General features: G+C 30.4%; 1 long non-coding RNA gene across 1 annotated transcript; it reads right to left on the bottom strand.

The window, feature by feature from the left end:
* Positions 1 to 5,379: 5,379 nt before the first annotated feature.
* Positions 5,380 to 8,081, bottom strand: LOC128284329 (uncharacterized). Its single transcript, XR_008274736.1, has 3 exons — positions 7,962 to 8,081; positions 6,939 to 7,010; positions 5,380 to 5,591 (listed from the first exon to the last, which is right to left on the bottom strand). It is a non-coding gene; the product is annotated as an uncharacterized LOC128284329 (long non-coding RNA).
* Between the last annotated feature and the right edge of the window lie 791 nt (positions 8,082 to 8,872).

Genomic DNA, 8,872 nt, shown 5'->3' with positions numbered 1-8,872 from the left:
TGTGCTATTGATTGTTAATGCCACATCAACATATTTTAACGGTGTTATTGCTGAGATACCAAAATGTGACAGAATTGAAATTTAAGTGCTAGTTAGGTACAATTTTTTCTTTTTAACTACCAATTAGATACAAGTAGCCAAATTCAAAGGGCAAAATATATATATATATATTAATCCTTACATTTATTTCTTTGTAAAAATAATTTTTTAATCATCTCTCAATTGAATTGATATCGAATTAATTTATAATACCAACCTAATCAATAACTTAAACATTCAATAGCTTAAATAGAGTGTATATATAAAACAAATAGCATAGAAGAATTTAAGTACTCATAAATAGATATTGGTTTCATTCCCTCTAAAAGTGATCAGGAATGCCTCCTCTTTGAAATACGTATTTTTCTTTTGCTCATTTATATTAATTTTTTTTGTTGATTGAGTCTTAATTTGATTGGTATGAATATTGTTATCAATGAAGGAGGACGTGAGTTCGAGTGTATTGAAGTGCATTATCCTCCTATTTATGGGTTGGGGTGGGTCTATAAATAATTCTAAAAATTGTGTAAAAAAAGATATGATCAAAACTTATAATAATTTTTTTAAAAATATATATATTTAACATTTAATTAATTGGGTTTATTCTTTTATCCACAAGTGTCATTAAGTGTTTGACAGGAAGGTGCAGTTCACAAATTGTATAACAATAAATTTAACCATCATCTTTTTCATATTGTATCATTTTAATCATTTTTAAAAATAACCCTTAACTTTAAATGTTATCTCAATTTGATCCTAATTTTAAAAATAAAATACATAAATATCTTTAAAATATATACTTTTTAAATTTATTATATCTTTAAAAATATTCACGTATTTATATATATTTGAATTTTAGAATTAGTATTAAATTAAGATAATCTGTAACGTTGAGGTTAACTCTTCTAACTAAATTGACAATATATAAAGAGTAAGGGTCAAATTTACTATTATAACAGATTTTTAACTGTTACCTCACCTTTTAATGAAACTAACAAAAATAAATCTAATTAGTTGGGTGACATAAAATTTAAACATAATTAAATAATGTGCAGTGTAGTTTATTTATTTATTTTTAATTTTTAATGAGACAAATAATTGAATAAATATAAATGCTCCAAACTTAATGGCATATTGGTACTAAAATGAGCACAAATAGTTCGAGAAGTGTTGATAATTGTTAATATTTGTAATTTTCATTCAAATATGCTTCGTATTTTATTATTTGTAAAGAATATATATATTACTTTTAGCCATAGTAGTTAGAATTGATGGATTGAACTAAGCCCTATTTGACAATGGTTGATTGTAGTGGTTAGATTGGTAAGTTGATTCTATTAGCCATTTATTTATGTGAAAAATAGAACATTGATAATGATAATGTATCGCAAAGAAAAGAGAGAAAAGTAAAGAACACACAGATTTTTACGTGAGAACCTTTTTGGAAAAAAATCATGGGCAGAGGAGAAGATAATTCACTATGTTGAATTCGAATGGTTACAAAATGAGTAGGCTTTGTCTATTTATAGGTGTGTAAAACCATACTCTAATCAAAATAAAATAGAAGTAATGCAGTAAGGTTAAACATCTTATTCAAATAAACATTAAACAGAGGAAGTATACTTCTATTCGAACTTCTTTTGCGCACTTGTATTTTACTACTTGTATTTTATTTTATCACGAATTTGGGTCACATCTCTAACAATATCCATCTTGACACGAATTCTTCAACAAACAAGTTCTTCATCATGAACACTCAATGAACAAGTTCTCCACCTCTTCCATAAAATCCCTTAAGGGTTTAACTTCAACAATGAACACCAACCAAGTCTAAGCAATGCACAAACTTGGTTATGGGAAGTGACTTAGTCATCATATCTATAGGATTTTCATGAGTACTAATTTTGCTCACAACAATATCACCACAAGCAATAATATCATAAACAAAACGATACCGAACATCAATGTGCTTTATTTTTTCATGAAACATTTGATCTTTTGTAAGAAACATGATACTTTGACTGTCACAAAATACTGTACTGATTTGAAGGTCTTTATTGAGTTTACTAAAGAATCCCTTCAACCAAATGGCTTCTTTACAAGCCTCAGTAATTGCAATGTACTCAGCTTCAGTGGTAGAAAAAACGTCTGTAGTTTGCAAAGTGGCTTTCCAACTGATTGCACAACCTTCAATTGTAAAGACATAACCTATGAGAAATCTTCTTTTGTCAAGGTATCCAGCAAAATCAGCATCAACATACCCAATGAATCCATCTCTAGTTCTTCAAAACTGTAAGCAAACATCATTAGTACCTCGTAAGTATCTTAAAATCCACTGAACTACTTTCCCATATTCTTTACTGGGATTTGTCATGTATCTGCTAATTACACTGATTGCATATGATAAATCTGGATGTGAACAAACTATAGCATACATGAGAGATCTTATTGCACTAGAATATGAACATATGACATGTACTCAATCTCATCATTTGATTGTAGACACAAAGCTGATGAAAGTTTGAAATAAGCTGCTAAAGAAGTACTAACAGGCTTAGCATTTTGCATATTGGACCTGCAAAGAAACTTTCTCAATATACCCCTTCTGACTTAGGTACAGTTTACTTGTTTTTTTATCTCTGAAAATCTTCATACCAAGTATTTTCTTTTGTTGGTCTCAAATCTTTCATCTCAAATTCTTCACTAAGTTGGGTTTTGACCTTTCTTATCTCTCATTTATCTTTCGTTGCTATCAATATGTTATCAACATAAAAGAGTAGATATATAAAAGAACCATTACTATTTTTCTTAAAGTAAACACAATTATCAAAGCTACTTATTTTGAAATCATGAGAAGTCATAAAGAAATTAAACCTTTTGTACCACTGTCTTGGTGATTGTTTCAAACCGTAAAAGGACTTTTTCAACAAGCAAACATAGTCCTTTTTTCTTGAGACTGTAAAACCCTCTGGTTGTTGCATGTAAATATTCTTCTCAAGTTCTCCGTGCAGAAATGTAGTTTTTATATCTAACTGCTCAAGGTCCAAATCATGCATGGCTACAATACCAAGCAAAGCTTGAATTGAACTATGCTTCACAACTGGGGAGAACACATTTGTGAAGTCCACACCTAGAATTTGACTGTAACATTTTGAAACAAACATTACTTTATATCTGGGTTCTTTAACTCTAAGAGTCCCTTCTTTCCTTTTAAACACCCATTTACTACGAACAACCTTTTTGCCTTTAGGAAGTTTCACAAGATCCCATGTTTTCTTTTTGTGGAGTGATTCCATCTCTTCTTGCATAACAAAGATCCACTTTTCTGAGTCTTCACAGCTAATCGCCTCAGAATAAGTAGATGGCTCTTGGTTTGCATCTATATCTTTAGCCACATTTAAAGTATAAATAACTAGATCAGCCTCGACATTCCTCTTTGGAGGTTTAATCTCTCTTCTAGTTCTGTTTTTGGCAATAAAGTATTGTGGTGAAGAAGCAACTTTATTCTGAATTTCTGTACAGGCTTGAGTAGTCAATTCTGTTGTGGATTCTGGATTAATCTAATGCTCCACCTACTTTTTTTGTTCTTTATTAGAAGAGTCTTTAAGAGATAAGTTAGGTAGCATAGTAATTTCATAAAAAAATAACATCTCTACTACTCACAACTTTTCTATTTTCAAGACACCATAACTTATACCTATTTACACCAGCTTTATAACCAAGGAAAACACATTTAATGGATCTCGATTCCAATTTTCCATTATCAACATAATCATACGTAGAACACTCAAAGATCTTTAAATCAGAATAGTCAATAGGGTTACCAGACCATACCTCTTGTGGAGTCTTTTTCTCAATGGCAACAGATGGAGATCAGTTGATAAAAAACATGCAGTAGAGGCAGCTTCGGCCCAAAACGAATTTGGTAAGTTGGCATTCGACAATATACATCAAACCTTCTCCATGGTTGTTCCATTCATTCGTTCTACAATACCGTTTTGTTGTGGAGTATGACGAACTGTCAAGTGTCTCACGATCTTTTCTAACTTGCACAGTCAACTAAACTCATCAAAACAGAACTCTAAGCTATTGTTTGTGCAAAGATGTTTTATTTGTTTTCTCGTCTATTTTTCAATCATAGTTTTCCAATACGAAAATGTGAAAAGCACATCACTTTTCTGCTTCAGGAAAAATGCCCAAACTTTTCTAGAAAAATCATTAATAAGTGTTAGCATATAATTATCTCCACCTCTCGAAGGCACTCTGGATGGTCCCTACAGATTAGAATAAATATACTCCAATGTTCCCTTCGTGTTATGGGTTCCTCTATTGAATCGAACTCTCTTTTTCTTCCCAAAACGCAGTGCTTACAGAACTTTCGTTTGCAAATTCTTTGCCCATCAAGAAGTCTTCTTTTGCTCAATTGTGTCATTCTATTCTCACTCATATTCCCTTGGTGCATATGCTAAAGTCTAGTAATATCATCATCTGACAAGAAAGAGGAAGCTACATCTGCATTACCAGTAACCGTAAAACCTTGAAAAACATATAACTTGGTAGTCTTTCTCTGCACTTTCATCACAAAGAGGGATTCTTTGGAAATATTCAAAACCCTACTTTCAGTTGTGTACTTGTACCCTTTTGAATCAAAAGTACTCAACGAAATCAAATTTCTCTTCAATTCTGAAACATGTTGTACGTCACTAAGTGTTTTGACAACTCCGTCAAACATCTTATCTTTAATCATTCCAACATCTGTGATTTTACACGAAGCATTATTTTTCATAAAAAAAAACATCTTCAGACACTGTTTTGTAAGTTGTAAACCAATCCCGACTGGGACTTATGTGGAAGGTGCAACCTGAATCAATGATCCACTCCTCGCTTACTTTAGAATTGTTGACAAAAGTGGTTAAAAGTTCATAATCTCTGTAGTCTTCTACAACATTAGCTTCACCAAATTTTTCTGATTGTTTACTCTTTTAATTCGTAGCCTTCCTTTTGATCTTATTTTGCAGCTTAAAACATTTAGATTTAATGTGTCTCTTTTTCTTACATAAGTTTCAAGTTTTACTTTTGTTTGAAAACTTCGATCTTCTCTTAGATTTACCAAGATTCCGTTCCTGTGTCCTTCCACAATCATCATCAACATTCCAGTCTTGTAACGTCCCCTAACCCTATGTCGTCACCGAAACAGGGTTACGAGACATTACCAGTCAATACAGTCCAATTTCGGTCATTAATTAAAATAAATATTCACACACATCCTAGTTTTAAGATGTCGTCCCTTTAATGGGCCCTCGCAGTCCAATATGAACAGTAAATTCAATTCGAGACTAATTTAGAATCACTACGAATTTTTAGTAAATTTCAAAATTCATACTACATACCATTGCCAACCATAATTTACTCATTTCATCAATACTTTTACAACCTAAATGACTCTCATTAAACATCCTGGGTACATGCCATTATCAATACTCAACATACTTTACCTTAATGAATTCGGGATCGTCTTGAGATGCTGATTCAACATACTATCTTTACTTAACCTGCGCACGGAAACAAACCGTACGCTGAGTATGGTATACTCAGTGGTATTTCTATAATCCGAACAATTAATAATATAACAAATACTTAAGATCATAATAATAATTACAATTATTCAATTATTTATTCATAGATAAATTTTAACTACTTACCACATAAATTTTATACAGTTCATATAATAAACACAATAACATAATTGTTCAATTCTTAAATAAATCCATTACTATTTACTCCGTTCTTTCACTTACTATTCGGTATAGCTTTCCTTAATTTACTCACAATTCAATATCATTAAACTATATTCAACTATATACTTATCAATCATATTCCATTTTAATTCATTTCAATAACATCAATTTCATTTATATCGTATCAACTTACTATCCTCGATAGCTTTCAAGTATATACATACAATTCATATATCTCAAATCACATTTCAATTCATCAAGTGGCATCATATATCATCAATTCGAACTCCAATCATTTCATGAACCTTTGGTTCATATTTTCAATTTCATATCTAAATTTTCAATTCTCAATTCAATTTCTCGTTTCATTTCAATAGCTTGATCAATCAAATTTATTCGATTTATCTTTCACTTATTTACCCCTATTAACAAACCCGGACTTTGACGGATACACGGATTCCAACCCAAACACACTAGTACGGCACATTGTACCTAAAACGGTACATAGTACCTGATCAGTATACGACACATAAAGTGCCTAAAACGACACACGAGGTGCCTGATACGACACACGAGGTGCCTAAAATACGACACATAAAGTGCCTGATCGATAAAGCCGGCAAATCCCGTACACTTCCAGATCCTATGGCATGCCAATTATATCCGACTTAGCCTGACTAGTTAATAGGGTATTTCATTCACTTTCTCAATTTAATAATTCTTTCATCAATATACCATTCTGATAATCACATATATTCACTCATTTTCACAATTCATACAATTTCATTCAATTCAACAATATATTTCAATTATTCACATTAATTCATAATTCAATACAATTCGATTCACTTTTCAATATCAAATATTCAAATATCACAATCTCATATATTCATATCAATTTCCTCATATTTCCAATCAATATATTTTTTCAATAAAATATTCATTCAATATTCAAATTTCTACATAAATCATATATATTATATAATTCAATCAATATAAATTCAATCAAAATAATTTCAATCAATATAAATTTAATAAATTCATCGCATACCAAAATCAATCCATTCCAACTGTAAAACATCATAATTCTAACACTAACAATTGCCATATGTATATAAATATAACAAAAAATAACTAAGTTCGGATTATAGAAATACAAACCGTAATTTTCGAGCTAACTCCTGTTGACTTTGTCTTGTCCTTTCTTAGCCGAGATTTCTGGTACCACATTGACTACGAAATTAATACAATTCATAATCATTAATACATTACTAATTCATATCTTGAGTTACAGAATTCTAAATTAAGATCCGCTAATTTTTCCTGAAACTAGACTTACAAATCTTCTTACAATAAAATTTTCAGAATTTTTGGTTTAGCCATTAAGTACAGTTTATTCTTTAAATTCACCCATATTCTGCTGTCTGACAGTTTCGTCCCTTCTTCACTAAAAATTAATTATCTCATAGTACAGAACTCGGATAATATTCCCGTTGATTTCTCCTGAAAATAGACTCATTAGGGATTCTAAAAATATAACTTTAAGCCTCTAATTATTTTTCTTCAATTTTTGGTGATTTTCCAAAGTCAGAACAGGGGAACCCGAATTCATTCTAACCTTGTCTCACAAAATTCATTATATCTCATAATTTACAATTCAATTGCTTATATCGTTTCTTCTATAAGAAACTAGACTCAATAAGCTTTAATTTCATATTTTATTCATCTTCTAATTCGATTTCTATAATTTTTTTATGATTTTTCAAAGTTAGACTATTGCTGCTGTCTAAAACAGTTTTAGTGCAAAATGTTGATTTATTTTAATTTCAATTTAATCCTAACTAAATTCTCTTACTTTTCTATCTTAATTCATACTTTATTTCTATTCAAATTTTGTCCAAACTCATACTTAACTATTAAATTTCCAGCATATTTTCATAATTTCGAATTTATTTCCATTTAATCCTAAAACTCAAAACTTATAGCTTAGTTTACGATTCAATCCTTTATTCAATTCCAATCAAAATTTCTATCAAATAAACCCCCAATTCCATCATTTTATTCAACATGAACCAAACTTAGAAATCTAATGACTTTCAAAATTTCTACTTAAAACAAGTACTATTTATCTCTAGGATTCCAAAAAACTCAAAAATCATAAGAAAATGGGCTAAATTGACTTACCAAATTAACTTGGAACCTTTAAAACCTTATTTTCCCTTTTTCTTTTCTTTCTTTCTTTCTCCCCTGTTTCTTCTCTGTTTCGTTTCCTGCTATTCTGTTTCCTTCCTTCTTTTTATTCTTTTGTTTCTTTCCTTTATTTCCTTTTATTTACTTTACTTTTAATAATAATAATTTAATATATATTTTAACACATAAAAATCTCAGATTTTTATGTTTATGTCACTCACTTAGGACAAATGGCATAATTGTCATTTTGGTCCTCTTCATTTTCTTTTAATCTACAATTTAACTTTCATCCTTTATTCAATTTAGTCCTTTTTCTTAATTACTCTTAATTAAATTAAATTCACTTAATTAAACTCTAATTAACCACTCATTTTACTTCATAAATATTTTTAATAAATATTTACGAATCTGTTTTTTCAGAAATGGAGACCCGAAAATACACTTTTTCGGTAACGGTAAAATTCGGGTCGTTACAAGTCTTGTTTCCTACGAACAATGAGACCCTCTCACTGAGAGTCTAGTTTAACCATAAGATGCTTCATCTTACCATATGAGGTCAGAGAATCATAAATCTCATCAACTGTGAAAGACTCGCGGCTATACAAAATCGTATCTCTAAAGGTTGAATAAGACGGGGGCAACGAACAAAGCAGAATCAACCATAGATCTTCTTTATCATACTAAACCTCCATGGACTTAAGGTCTGAAAGAATTTTTTTAAACACTGTTAAGTGTTCGTGTACAGACGCACCTTCCTCCAAATGATAAACATATGACGTTAGTTTGTATGCAGCTTACTGATTAGAGTTTTCGACATACATAGCTGCTTCAGCCTCTTCCATAATGGAATGACATTCTTCTCCTTCATCACATCCTGCAAAATTTCGTTAAACAAATGTAGATGT

The sequence above is a fragment of the Gossypium arboreum genome, chromosome 11 (genome assembly GCF_025698485.1).
Source record: "Gossypium arboreum isolate Shixiya-1 chromosome 11, ASM2569848v2, whole genome shotgun sequence".
In the NCBI taxonomy this organism is placed as follows: domain Eukaryota; kingdom Viridiplantae; phylum Streptophyta; class Magnoliopsida; order Malvales; family Malvaceae; genus Gossypium; species Gossypium arboreum.
Note: the sequence above shows the minus strand (reverse complement) of the source record. Positions and strands in the feature narration are given on the sequence as shown.